This window comes from Panthera uncia, assembly GCF_023721935.1.
Source record: "Panthera uncia isolate 11264 chromosome B2 unlocalized genomic scaffold, Puncia_PCG_1.0 HiC_scaffold_24, whole genome shotgun sequence".
In the NCBI taxonomy this organism is placed as follows: Eukaryota; Metazoa; Chordata; class Mammalia; order Carnivora; family Felidae; genus Panthera; species Panthera uncia.
The window spans coordinates 109,187,305-109,201,935 of NW_026057580.1; the positions used below are offsets into that span (position 1 = coordinate 109,187,305).

The 14,631-nt window shown below is 43.3% G+C and overlaps 1 protein-coding gene across 7 annotated transcripts in view; it reads left to right on the top strand.

Moving 5' to 3' along the window:
* The window catches only part of ARID1B (AT-rich interaction domain 1B), a 443,672-nt gene that overhangs the window by 316,850 nt on the left and 112,191 nt on the right, over positions 1–14,631 (top strand). The window lies entirely within an intron of this gene.

Genomic DNA, 14,631 nt, shown 5'->3' on the forward strand with positions numbered 1-14,631 from the left:
CATACTCCTTCCAGCTTTCTTCTGTCAACATCATCCCTTTCTTTTATCAGCAAATTACTAAATGTAATTTATTTCCACGTAGCTTTTGCTAACATGATCTAGGTGGCTGCCGGAAAGTGCCTTTTACTAATGTATTAGAACGAATATTAAATTGTGGATAAATCTTCTGATAGTTTATTCTGTTCTCTTGAAAGCATGGGTGGTAGTTTTACCCCTTCTTACATTTTACTCCTTTTGTATTTAAAAAATGCTTATTATGGGATGTTTTATATATAAATCTATATATATGTTTATATTTATATAGATATCTATATCTATATAGATAGATATCTAATAAATCTATATTTATATAGATAAACATATATATAGATATAGATAAACATGTATATATATATATATAGAGAGAGAGAGAGAGAGAGAGATAAACATATATATATATGCATATATGTGAACACATACAACATGCCAATGATGAGACATAGCTATCAAATGAATACTCGTGAACCCACCGTCCTGTTTAAGAATTGGAATATTACCAGTTTTGCTGTGTCTACCTGTGTGTTCCTTTCTTATCTTTAGTCCCGTCCCTCTTCCCTGCCTCAAATACTCTGTGAATAGTTTTTTTTAATTGTTCTTTTTGGGTGTTTTGTTTTGTTTTGTTGAAGAATTTTATTATAAAAATTCATAGAAAATATTAGTTTTATTGAGTTTTGAGATTTATAGAAACTTATGTAGAGTGACTATATAATTTATCAACCAAGCTGAGATACTTTTGGGGGCATGGAAGTGTTGCTATTAATAATTAGGGGACAGCAGGCATAAACTAGGAAGATTCTTGTCAAAACAGAAAATGTGGTTATCCATTCATGCTGTAAATGGTCTCCCACAATTTGCTTTTTTGACTAAATGTTCTGTTTCTAAGGTTCATCCATATTTTAGATACAGCTATAATATAGCACATTTTGATTTAGGCATTCTGATGTTAACCTTTCTTTTAGAAATATGTTCGTCCTTACAGAGATTGTAATTAAACCTGGATTTACCCACCTTCAACATTTTTAAAGCTCCGAATACTTTATATTCCAGAAATCCTTAGGCAGTTTTTGGTATTGAGATGATTTTTGAAGCATCAACTACCTAAACATTAGGAAGTCATATGTAAAGTATTGTACTTGTTGAGTAAGAACTCCTTTCGAAAATTGGATCAAAAGGACTTTTCTTAGTAATAGTAACTTCAATGAAAACTCCTCAGAGGGATAAAGATATTGTAGCTTTTTATTTAAAATTCCTGACATGGGTAATTCACAATCTGGTGATTTTCATACATATGTTTATCATTCCAGTGGGGATTTTGAAACTCCTTTTTCAATGTTTGGATTTTGATGTGGTGTAGAACACATACCCAACAAAAGGGCTCACTTTGGACACATGGTACCACATACTGTGGAGGAGGTAGCTCGGCAGGTGAACTGGCTTCAGAGTCTGGTGCTTAGCTCTGTGTTGTGCAGCATAGAGTTGGTCAGCAGATTACGCTTCTGATGACCCCCTAGCCCCATCTCAAATGAGGCCTGTTGTTTGTAGTCGCTGCGGGTAAGGACCTGAGTAGGAATCTGTCTGCCAGCTTCTTGGGAAAGTAAGTCTGTCTGTAGTAGAATGCTTTCAGGTTTCTTGGAAACGTTGTTTAAAGCACACAGCGTGTTTTTAAGCTTGGGTCCGAAATGCTAACCGCCCAGGGCCTACGTTTTCATTTCACCATACTAGTCCAGATCAGCTCCTTGCATCCATGTGGCACAGGGAAAAAACGACACAGCGGAAGTTCCACTTTTGGTGGGGAGGAACGCTCTTCAAGTAGATCCGTAACCATGTTTGCTGAGTGTGAAGGTACAGAGTAATGGGACTGTGCAAAACATGGCAGAGAGAACGTTTCTTTAAGGTTCGTGTTATTCTAAGAGGAGTGACCTCCTGGAAAAGTTGGTCGGCAGTTTTGACACCTGTTCACTTTTCTCCTGGGTGGAACCACAACACTGCATCTGGATGGACTTTTATGTAATTAGCTGATCTCACCTCATTTTATCGCCACCTACTAGTTTTATAACCTCGGATAGGCCTCTGAGCCTCTCTGTGCCTCAGTTTCTGCATTTGTAAAGATAATAACCACCTCCTAGGGTTCCTGTAGAGGTTAAATGTTGATGCACATAAAGGAGACACATGGTAAACACTCAGTGCGTGTTCCCTGTCGCTGTGGTTCTGGTTATCGTTAACCGAGACCCGGAGGCTTGCCCTGTGCTGTCCAGAGCAGCACAGGTGGTTTTGGCAAGTCTTCTGATTGGTAATCCAGTGGTGTTCTTGTGCATTTCAGAAGCCATGAATGCCAAGTTTCCAGTGATGATTTGCTGTGTTTACTGAGGTTACTCAGTAGGACCTGCTCAGAGCCAGCCATGAAAGCATAATGTATTTTTACAAAGTTGAATCTGTGTTTCTTCTAACTTGGGGGAAAAAAAAGATGGTAGGTTAGTGGTTGATCTTCTTGGGGATTAGGTCTGAGAAAGTCCAAAGGAGGGGGAACAAGCATCCGCACCCTTGCTTCACTTAGATCACAGGCAAACTGATGATTGTGTGGTACGATGAGCAGGCGGTCTAACGTAAAATTTAACAACGGATGCAGTTTAAAATCTGGGGTGATTCCTCATACTTTTTTTATGTATTGAGACCACATCAACTAACTGATCAGTACCACCCTCTCAGTGGCATTAGCCTTGGCTGCCACATGCAGTTGAGCAGGTTCCTCACTGGACAAGGACATGGGCCAGAGGGGTAAATGGGAGTGAAATTCAGGCTGTTCTGTGGGAAGGGGCACCCTTTTTTAATTCATGCAGAGGACTCACACATTTGTCCACATGCTGGCCCTGTACCTCCTGGTGGCCGTCCTCCATGGCTTGAGTCCAGATGCTACCTGTTTCTCCATTCTGTTCCCAAAGCTGAGCCTAGGGACATTACAACATCCGTTTTTGAGAGATGCTCATCGTAAATCTTAGGTGTCGTTATTTTAAGGGGATTTGTTAGAAATCATGCATATTTTTGTTGAAAAAGAATTTGGTCTTCTCTTTCCCTCCACTTAGCCTATATGCCCTTGTTTATTTCCTTTTTTTTTTTTTTTAATGTATTTGTGTAAATTTGTCATAGGTAATAAAACCACATTTTAGGGATGGTCATAACGTTGCTCTTTTTTTTTTTTAATTTAACCAAATGCAAAGACACTTTTCCCTTAGAGAACAATCAGGCCCATTTAGTAATCTCACCTTCTCTTTCCCATCCTCAGTCCTTATGTTTAAATTTTGTTAATCCACGTTAGATCCTAAGATAATGCACAGTCTCCCGCCCTTGGCCTCTGAGTCTGTACCGGTGAAGTAAAACCACCAGGTAGTGATCACATGGTTTCCCACCCAGGGCAGGATACTCAGACTGCTGCTTTGGGAACATCTGTTTGGAATTTCCCCATTTTTATTTTTTCTGTCTGTAGTCTTGTGCTTTCTTTTCTCCCCCTTCCTCTCATTCCCAGCACTAACTTGTTTTTTCTGACCTCACTTCTCTCCCATCACCTCCTACTCGACTTGCTACTGCCTCTCCCTGTGTCAGCTTGACTCTTTCAATCATTGTCTCTCCAGCAAGTCATTGTTCAAATGCACAGCTGTCGTGTGGCTGATAGCCTAGATGCTGTAAAGCCAGAATGTTGTGGGGGCTTCTTCCTAGTGCTGCTTCCCAGGGTTTGTTGAAAAAAGAGCAGTCATTTTTCTCCATCTCTGTCCTGGAGAATGAAATTGACAGCTAATGAGAACTATCACAGAGGTAGATAAACAAAAGCCCAGTAAAGCATCCCGAATGGCTGAATCTGTTTCTTGCCTGTTAAACCGTTTCTCCACCCACTGCAAATTTGCCCTCCTATCATGCTGCCTCACGAACATTGTGAGTGTCATGGGAACAACTACTGTGATACATTCTGGCACCACATCGGCCCTGGCACATCCCTAACTCAGTGGGGCTTTTCCTTCCTGCGTTCTTTTGAAAAGCAGGATGGAGATTTTTCGTGGTAAGTAGCCACATGGATTCTCCCTTTGTTTGCACATAACTCCAGCACTGCAGCAGTCTATGGTTAGAAGTTAAAGAATTTCAGCCCTGGTTGTTTAATCTAAATGAGCATTTGAGGACCCAAATGTATACGTTACTACATCCCCCCGTGCCGTGATAAATTTTCTTGGTTTTTGCTGATTGTTTTCATTTCTCTCTCCTCTTTACGTTGATGTATTTATACTTAGAGACGGAAATGAAATATCTTCATCTTTCTAATTGGCAGTGTGCATGTATATACACATTTAAATCGGGCAAATCTAACATCGGGTGCAGTTGATTCTGCGAGGTCTGATATTAGGCATCTGGTTTCCCTTCTAATAAATGATCCCATCCCACTGTACTTTGGCTGCTTACTGGATTACATCCGAGAGTTGTTTGCCTCGGTTTTAGGGAAATAAACTCTTGGATCTTGAATGTATCGTGCGGGTCTTACACTGGGCCTCGTTCGTCCTAGCACGCAGTGAGGCTGACACAGCACAGCATCAGAAAGCATTGCCGTTGCCAGAAGATTTAGTGGATGTTAATTTCACTTGTCTTGCCTCCAGAGCCAACCATTCCAGTTTACTAACAAAGCAAAAATGTAAATAAGCCCAACTTTTTTTATTTTTATTTTATTGGCTAAAGGCTTTTGTCAGCTTTTTCCTCCGTGTGCTGTAAGCAGCCACAGTGTTTAAATATTAAGAAGGGTGAGCGTACAGCGGGGAATGGTGATAGGCAGGCAGAAATTAACACTTCACAGCCTGAGAAACATTTTTGTTTACAAAAACTTTAACTGTTCAGACTGCGAGGAGCAGTTCATCGGTTGCGTTAACAAAGACCTAACGATGGTAACTGTAAATCTCCGAGTAGATTTCCCTCGTCTCTCTCTTTTTTTTTTTTTTTTTTTAAGAACCGGCATCTGTGCCAAGAGTCCAATTTTAAGTCCCTTTCATCTGACAGGAGAAGGGCTACAGATTAGAACAGCCTGGGACCAAAGATACACAACTAGGTTTTCATGTTAGTGTCCTGATGAATACATGTTTGTTTTCGTGGCCATTCCTTCTGGCTTAGTCGTAGGTATCTATTTTAAGACTAATCAAAGATCCTATCTTCCTGGCCATCACAGGCAGAGAGAAAATAGAGTTGCATCAGATATGAAAGTAGAACTCTCCATTTTTCAGTTTTATGTGCCTTGCTATTTGAAGTCTCACCTCCCACATCGCCCCTCCCCAGCTCCACTGCTGGCCAAAGGAGACTGGGCGGCCCTGGGTCAGGGTGGTTTAAGAGCTGAGAGACCGTGAGGGAGGAGGGCGAGGTGAAGAGGAGTCTTTCATTAATCTTTCAAGAGCTGTCCTCATCACTCCCATCTTTTGCTATCCGTGCCTCCCTCCTCTGGAAGCCCTCCTTTCCCTACCTCTGCAGTGGGCTGGAGCATTCCCCAGGGCGCACGTCTGCAGGCAGCCTCCAGGACTGAGTGGCTTCCCGGGAGCCCCCCTGGACGCAGAGCGCCCGGCCGTCTGTGCCCCTTTACCTGTGCAGACTCAGACCTGGCAGATGACTTTCGTTGCGTCCTGTGAAAAGGACCACAGGTTTTAAGAGCCTGTAGAATGGATTTGCCAGAGATCGCCCCTCCACTCTCATAAAGCACCAGTTACCTTATAGTTAAGCCTGATTCTCTGAAGCATTATCATGTCAGTTCCTGGATGGTGAGTGATGCATCCCGCCTACCAGCTGGTCATCATGAATTTGCACCCCTCGGGAAAATCTGAGAGATGCTGAAAGAATGAACTCCCAAAAGGGTAGCACGTATCTGATTAACTATGGAAAATGTAAACTCTTTGGGCAGCACCATGGTATATTCAGAGCTCTCCTGTGGAAGTGCTCACCTGGTTCTCCCCTCCGCTTAGCAAGTGAGAGCTGAGATTTCCGTGGGAGCCGATAGAGCCGCACAGACAAACAAGAAGATATTCTGGTCAAAAAACTCATTTTCTTGCTTAATCTGACATTCAGACAAGCAGATTCTGGAAGGATGCTATAATGGGAAAGAGAAAAATGAATTGCATTTAGGAGTTAGTCATAGGCTGGAGTGAACAGGAAGGATTTTAGTGAGAGGAAATGATAGTTCCTGGTCTAATTTGTCAAGATTAGTACCTATAAAATGAACACCGGAGGGTGCAAGCCAGTATCTCTCGCTTTTTTAATCCATTCCTGTCGGATTTTTAGAACTCTAAGGGCTGAAGCCTAACCCATCCTAAATAAATAAATTTTCCACTCTTCAGTTTATCTTTGCTTAAAACTCAGGGTAAAATTATGAGTTTATTTCACTCTGTGTAAGTGGTTCTAAACCGGTTTCCTGTCATGATCACATCAGTAGTGTCTCTGAAATGGCACTGCACGTAATGACACATTTTTTACTTGAAAGTCTGCACAGTCACCCTACCTGGTAATCTTATTTTAAAACATCTATCAAGTGTTCCTTTTTGGCTTCTCTCGAAGTAGAAATCCTGCAACAGCTTGTTGCAAGGAAAATGCATGCTGCTTATTGGCAAGCTGAGCAGGAAGAAAAAAAAAATTCTTAAACACAAAATGCCATTGATATATCCGTGTTTTTAATCTGTGGCAGCCTGGAAAACATCAATTCAGCAGTTCTACAAACCGTGGAGAACTTCAGCCAGTATTTTTTTCCCCCTTACAAAGTAAACTATTTGTATGTTACACAAAACAGTAATTTCAGATCCATTCCAAATGATGCTTAGCAACACTTAAGAAAGCAACTATATATTTTGTCTTTGTGAGAGATGTGATTGCATCTCCGTGTGCCGTAGTTCTTAGATACGAGAGCCTCCCCCTTTAGGGCACTAATTTAAAATTCCGACCAGGAGCCTGGTTATGGAGACTCAGCACTTTGGTCATGGATATGCTCCTGCTGTTTCTCGAGGGCAGGTCCCCCACTGCTGACCTGCGGCCAGACCCTTGCGTTTAAAGCAGGTGCCCCAGGGCTCTGAGCTACCCTTTGCTTAGGAGGCCCCTCCGGACCCAAGTCAGGTATGTTGATAATTGGGAAGTGAGTATTTCTTCTTTTTGTCAAAAGCAGAAATGTTTTCAGTTCTTCCATTCCACCGGATTTCAAACTAAACCTTTTCCACTTCTTCCTTCACATTCAGAAAGAAGAGAACATTAACACACATCAAAATACGCATTCCCAGTCGGTGTTGGCTCCCCCTCTCAGTTAAAATTAAGCTACACAGTTCAGTTTAAACTCTCCTCTCATTTTCCATTCCCTTTCTTCGGTCTTCTGTGTTTGAACATATAGGGAAGGCCATGTCACCAGGGTAGTGTTTTGGTGTCATTCTCGCTCTGTCAGGTTAGCAGCGGCTAATGTGTTTCCCTGGCTGATCCAGCCGTCCACGCCCACTTTTCCATTATTTTTTTACACTGTTCACTGTAGGAGCACTTCATTCGCCTTGTTTACTGTTTGATTTCATTTCTCCAGCTGAGTAGACTGGCACCCCCTCTAAACTTGTGCTTAACTGAGTAATGCTGCTTCTTGAATCAGCAGAGTGCTGCTGCATTTGAAATGCTGTTGGCATTGACCTGCTGTGTTTTCTGTCCTCCGTGGGAGGCGAGGAATTGGAATGGAGGGGTACCAAAGCTTTTGGGAACTAATTTTAGCCCAGAAGTAAAAGTCTCCCAAATCATCTGACTTCTCATTTAGGAAAGTGGTGATAAAATGAGTGGTACTTAGAGTCAAGATGTCCCTAAAGCTGACTTCACAAACTTGTGGTCTGTGTTTCCGTATTTTCTAAAGGGAATAAATACCAGTTGTGAAGTGAACAGGCGGGTGTTACGGCTATTTCCCTGTCTTCTGATAGCCCTGGAGCCAGGATTATTATGATGTGTTGATTGATTATAGCCGTTAAGTCTCTTACTAATCAGTTTCATCACTTACTCTCAACTCACACACTTGCACCTTTGATTTCTCTTCCATAACAGGGTGATACGGGTTGTCATTGACTAATGAAGAACAGAATTGGTTTCGGCATGAGACAAACGGAATGCCGACACCAATCCTAAAATGCATTAATCTTTAATAATTCACATCTGCATGTTTATAAATGATATAACCAGGGATTGTTAATGTTGATGTTCTCCCTTCCAAACAGAAAGTGACATAGGAGTTTGTACTTGCAAACTACACTAAATGCATATAGCTGAATGCCAAGAATGTGACCTTGCTGAGGATGCCAAATGTATTAATTCACTGGGTGGTTTTTTTGAAAAGTAGCATGTTGTACTTTTGCTGTTGGATAAATCAGGTGATGTCCTGAGAAAGGCCAACGGGCCCAACTGCTCCTTTTCCTTCTGCCCTTGTTTATCATTCTCTTCTTTTCATTCATTGATTCGGCCAAGTCCCGAATACATCTTATGCTGCAGGCGTGTTTCTGGGAACTGGGGACAATGCGCTGAACATAAATGACAAAGGACCCTGTCCTCATGAAACTTAAATCCTAGCGGGAAAGATGGGAAATGTAGTTTATTACCAGGTATGGTTAGGGGAAAAAAATCAGGTTGCTTTCAGACAGCAGTGATTGGGATAGGTGTCTCTTAGAAATTAATATTCGAACAAGGGACTCAGTGAACAAAGGCAAAAGCGTTCACTCAGTGAATATCTGGGAGACAGGGACCCCCGCAGAGAGCCAGCAAGCACACGGGCCCTGGATCAGTATTGCGTTTGGTGTGCTGGGCAAGGAAGTCATTGGGGCTGGAGCACAGTAAGGAGGGGGAGATGGGGACAGCGTGGGTAGGCAGTTAGATCAAAGGGTAACCAAGGGCCAGCTTACATGGGGCTTTGTAAGTTACGATTGGGATTTAAGAACTTATTTTAAGTATAATCGGAAGCCACTTGGCAGGAAGAGAAGGCAGAGAATGGGGTGATCCGATATATGCTTTAAAAGGGTCATCCTGGTTGCTAAGAGGGCTACAGGGGTCAAGGTTGGAAGTGGGGAGACTGATTAGGAGGCTACTTCAGTAGCCTAGGGGAGGTTGGTCACGGCAGGATGTGTGAGTAGCAGAAATGGGGGCGGAAGAGTTTTGACCCCTAAGTTTGGTAAATGGTGGTTCTGTACACTGGAAGACAAAGAAAAGAGCAAGTTTTTGAAGAGGGAATCAAGAGTTTGGTTTTGAACTTGTTACATTTGAGATGCTTATTAGGCATCCAAAGGGAGATTTTGAATTGGCAGCTGGTTCTAAGAAGAATCTGGATTCCGAGCAGAGATCTAGGCTCGAGAAGTACGTTTGTGAGTCATCGGCATTCTCGACGAGATTACCTAAGGCACCTAGCCTGCATCATAATCACCTGGAGGGCTTGGGAGAGCAGGTGACTGGGCTTCATACCCAGTTTCTGACTCAGTAGGTTTGGGGTAGAGCTGGAGAATCTGCATTTCCAGCACGTTCCTAGTTGATGCTGAAGCTGCTGGTCTGGGAACTGTTGACCTGGGAAACGAGCAAAAGTCAGTCGTTCCCAACCCTGGCTGCACAGAGCATCCTGGGAGAGGATGGGTGCGAGGCCCAGCCCCCAGAGGTGCCGAATTAGTGGGTCCGGCTGCAGTCCTCCACCAGTACTTTTTAAAAAGCTCTCCGGGTGATTATTTTGTATAGCCAAGGTTGAGAAATACTGAGAGAAGCATCCTGAGGACTGAACCCTAGGGCACTGAGACGTGTAGAGACTGTGTGAACAGGGAAGGCAACAATAGCCAGTGGTAAAAGTGGAAAACCAGGGAGAGCTGGGGTTCTGCAAGCCACCCAAGAAAGTGTTTCTAGAATATGGAGAGACCACTTCCCCTCCCTCCCAGTACAGCTTAGCACTTCTCTAGAAGTGTCCTGAGGGCATGTTTTAAAGGGAGCCAGGGTTCCCACTTACCATCATGTATGTATTAGTCAGAGGAATTTTATGGATAAATACCTCATGTTTTTAGGGCAGCATGTTGCCGTCTTTTGACCTTGCTATAAATAGGTTGGGATTCAATTGAAATTATAATGTCACAGGAAGAAAATTCTTGTGATAAAATAATTGCTATATTCTTAGGGCTAACTCCAATGTTAACATAACCCCTAGTTTCACAATTGTTCCTTGAAGTCCGTTTCACACAAAATCCAAGAATCATGTCATTTAAATTCTACTTGAAAAAGGACAAAAACCTGTATTTTTTTGAGAGCCGAACCTCAGTGTCTATAGTCTCTATTTTTTTGTATGTTGCATCAGTGCCTAATATTGGAAGTTGACAGCGGGAACTAGTTCAGTATTCCATGAGTTCACACCTACTGATTGTGACTTTACATCAGCAGCTTGCTCCTAGAGCTGAATTCCTTTTGCCCAGAGTATCCATCCCGCCCCTCGCTAGCCTGGAAAACTACTTATTCTCGATGATCCGAGTCCAACGTCCTTCCCTTTGCAAAGGCCTACGGCTCCCTCCGTGCCAAGGAGAGTCCACCTGTCTCTCGGTGGTTCTCCAGCTGGCCCAGGGGCCTGTCGAGGGCAGTGAGCACTGCTTTTTTTTTTTTTTTTTTTAAATCCCTGGTGCCAAGCATAATGCCTGGCAAGTCAGAGCATACTCAGTAAATGCTGACCAAATTAAAGAGTTTACAGTTCGCTTAGAATAAATAGGAACTCAAGAAAAGAAAGTTGTAAAGTTGATTACTTCTATGACCTGTCCTCCTGTGGACTGGGAGCCATCTTTCTACTACCTTTGTATTTCACAGTTCATGGGATCATTCTATTTCCCTTTCTCCTGGAAGGGATTCCACCATGACAGATGATTTTACTTTCTTTTCCCTTAAAAATAAAACCTGAAGTAGTAGTCGTAAGATTTGTCAGTCTAAACCAGACTTCTGTAGTGTAGGCCCTGCCTGATTTTAATCCATAATACACAAAAATTGTGCCATATAAAAATTGTAGCAGGGGCACCTGGGTGGCTCCGTGGTTTGAGCATCCGACTTCAGGTCAGGTCAGGATCTCATGGTTTGTGGGTTTGAGCCTGCATTGGGCTCTGTGCAGACAGCTTGGAGCCTGGAGCCTGCTTTGGATTCTGTGTCTCCTTCCGCCTCTGCCCCTCCCTTGCTCATGTTCTCTGTCTCTCTCTCTGTCTCTGTCTCTCTGTCTCTCTCAAAAATAAACATTAAAAAAGATTTTTTTTTTTTTGATCATAGCATAATTCTGGAATTGTCCAATATCCAACTTTTTTCATTGTTTCATTATTTTAAATAAATTATCTCTTACTAATAACTAACCCTATTTTCAAAGAAAATGGCCAGTTAAGAACAGATTGGTTATGGGGAGTATTGTCATAATCCAGATGATATTCCCATCCCCCAACTAAGTGGCATCCGTGTTGGCTAGATAAACATGGGGTGGTGAGCAAGGGCTAGCAAGACTGGAATCTGGGCTTCAGCAACACATGAATCCTACGCTTGAGATATTTGAAAGTGACAAGTGGAAGATAAAAATGGCTGTTTGTGAAAAACATACATTTCAAAAGCATACTTGCCGAACACTGACTTAAAGTCTGAAATTAAAGAATTGATGAAAAACACACGAGCATATGGTCCAGAATGCCTTCCTTCCTGTCCGTGTTGCCTTAGTCTGTCTCCTGTGCTCTCAGAACGACTCCCATACCAGAGGCCCCCGGTGACCTGGGCTCAGTCCCCCAGGCCCCTCTGCAGTCAGCTCGGAGACTGTCACATTGCCCATGGCCAGGCCCTGTTCCAGACCCTGCTTTGGTCCTAAGTGGCCCCTGAGAGCACTGCTGTTCCTCTCCCCACACAGCCGCCCCCGGTGCTGCTAACGGTTGGCTGCACCTCTTGGAACATAGAGATTTCCATCAGAAGCTTTGGATTTCTTTAAGTTTTTCAGCATGATGCAATGCTTTAGCTTTCTGTCAATTTTAAAAGTAGTTTTAGGGGCACCTGGGTGTCTGCAGTCGGTTGAGCGTCTGACTCTTGGTTTTGGCTCGGGTCGTGATCTCGGTGTCATGGGATCAAGCCCTGCATTGGGCTCCATGCTGAGCGTGGAAACCTGCTTGGGATTCTTTCTCTCTCCCCCTCCACCCACTCCCCGACTTGCTTGCTCACTCTCTCTCTCTCCCTCAAAAGAAAAAGAATAAAATAAAATAAAATAAAATAAAATAAAATAAAATAAAATAAAATAAAAGTAGTTTTATACCAAGAATTTAGAAGGCTTACATTTTATCACAAAAATAAGCGCTCATTATTAGTGTAGTTACAGATATAATGAATTTTTAAAACCTTTAGAGAATAGTATTTTAGTACATAAGTTGACAATTCCATACCTTTTTTTTTTTTCATGTGTGGTGTTTTTTTTTTTTTTTTTTTTTTTGAGAGAGAGAGAGCATGAGCAAGGGAGGGGCAGAGAGAGCAGGAGACAGAGAATCCCAAACAGGCTTCATGCTGTCAGCATACAGCCCGATGCGGGGCTTGATCTCACCAACCATGAGATCATGACCTAAGCCAAGACCAAGAGTCAGATGTTTAACCAACTGAGCCACCCAGGCACCCTAACAGTTCCATTTCTAAATAGAAAATATGTAGAAACCATGTTGCCTGTAATACCAGTAACTTGGTCCGTTGGTCCCAGGTTTATATATACTGTGCTATTTTCCTCAAATTCTAATATTTAATTGCCAAAGTATCTATCTTTTCCTGTGTTATCATATATTCGAAAGCAGCATTTCTAGGCCTAGGAAACTGACCATGTGCACCGCCCTGGGTCCGCAAATCAAGGGAGTCCTCCCTGCGGGGCGTGTGAGCACTCCTTTGTGCATTTCTGGTGTGGATGCCGGGGGACTCCAGTGAGTAAGCATCAGCGTGTGGCACTTTTCACAGCTACTCATGTTTGCAGTTGAGAGTTGTCATGACATGTGGGGACCCAGAATGAGAAATCTGTGACAAGAGAGGATGGAGGCAAAGGAAACTTTTGTTAAAGGAAAGAAAGTGCCTTGGCGTTAAAAAGGCCTGTCTCTATCAGGCAGCACAGAGCAGCGATCAAGTGGAAAAAAGGGAGCAGGCAGGCGCCTCATCTAATCTTTCTCCTGGGGGCCCAGGTGGACAAATTGGCAACCCTGTTCACAGCTTTTTTTTCCTCTCCCCTTTGTACCATAAGAACTGCTAATCGGATCCATGCTGCTGCAACTGTGGTTAGTTATTAACAGAATAAAAGCAGATTTCTTCAAAAGAACGGGTGGGGGAAACGACTGTACAAAATTGCAAGGTTGTTAGAATCTTAAATGCACAGCAGTCGATTTTTCCCTTATTCTGAATTATACGATGAATGCAAGTCTTTCATCTGTCACTATACCCATTTCTTCAGAAGGCAGCCAAATATTAAGCTTCTCAAACAAAAAAAGAATCTTAGAAAGAGGAAAAATATTGAGGAGGAATAAGAATGGGTAAGAGCGGGGGGAAATTAGGTTTTGTCTTTATTAATTGGTCCTAGTGAGAAGAGATGTAAACTGCATGCTCGATCTGGTTTCCCCTCCCCCGCCTCTTACCTTACATCAAAGCAGGGATTCGAGCAGGCTTAGCTGGTAGCTGTTCTGCGTTCTGTGTCTGGATCATGCACGAGGCAAGTTCAGAACCCGCCACTTCCTTACACGAGACAGAGCGCTGTGGAGCCGCACCCCCTGGGGGGAGCTGTGTGCCACCCAAGGGCACGTAGACTTCCCCCACCCCTAGGGGTTTCGCTCTGCACCCCAGAGACCTTCGGATTGGACGCCTGAGCTTTAAAGCTGTTGAGAAGAGTGTGCGTCCGTGAGAACACTGAGTGTAGACAGGAATAGTCCAGACCAAGGACGGTTGTGTAGGAATTTCGGTGCATCTCTGATATGCGGAAGGGAGACCTCGTGACCTGTCCAAGGTGCCCAAAGGCGGAAGTGACTCCTGCTTTCAACCAGATCACATCTTTAGTCGTATTACCTATTTCCTTTTCATGTCGTCACACCGGAAGTTAACTTAACTTGATAAACTTTCCTGAAGTTTTGTCTTCTGTTTACTGGCCTTCTTTCTTTTCTTTTTCCACGACCACAGTTTTAGTCACTTCGCCTGAGTAATTGCGGGAGCAAAGACTGTCTGAGCTGAATGGCTCTGGGAGGAGCGTGGCCAGCCAGGTTGAGCCACCTTGCTCAGGCCCAGCAGCAGCTATAGGTCCACATTGAAAATCAAGCTGCCGTAAAACCAGAAGCCACCTTTCTCCCGCTCCTTCCGGGTCACTTGGGAATAGTCCAGACCAAGGACCTTTTTTTAAAAATTAATTAATTAATTAATTAATTAATTTTTAAATGTTTATTTTTGAGAGAGAGACCGAGCGTGAGCAGGGGAGGGGCAGAGAGAGGGAGACACAGAATCTGAAGCGGGCTCCAGGCTTCGAGCTGTCCGCACAGAGCCCGACACAGGGCTCAAACTCACAAACCACAAGATAGATCATGACCTGAGCCGCAGTGGGACACTTCACCG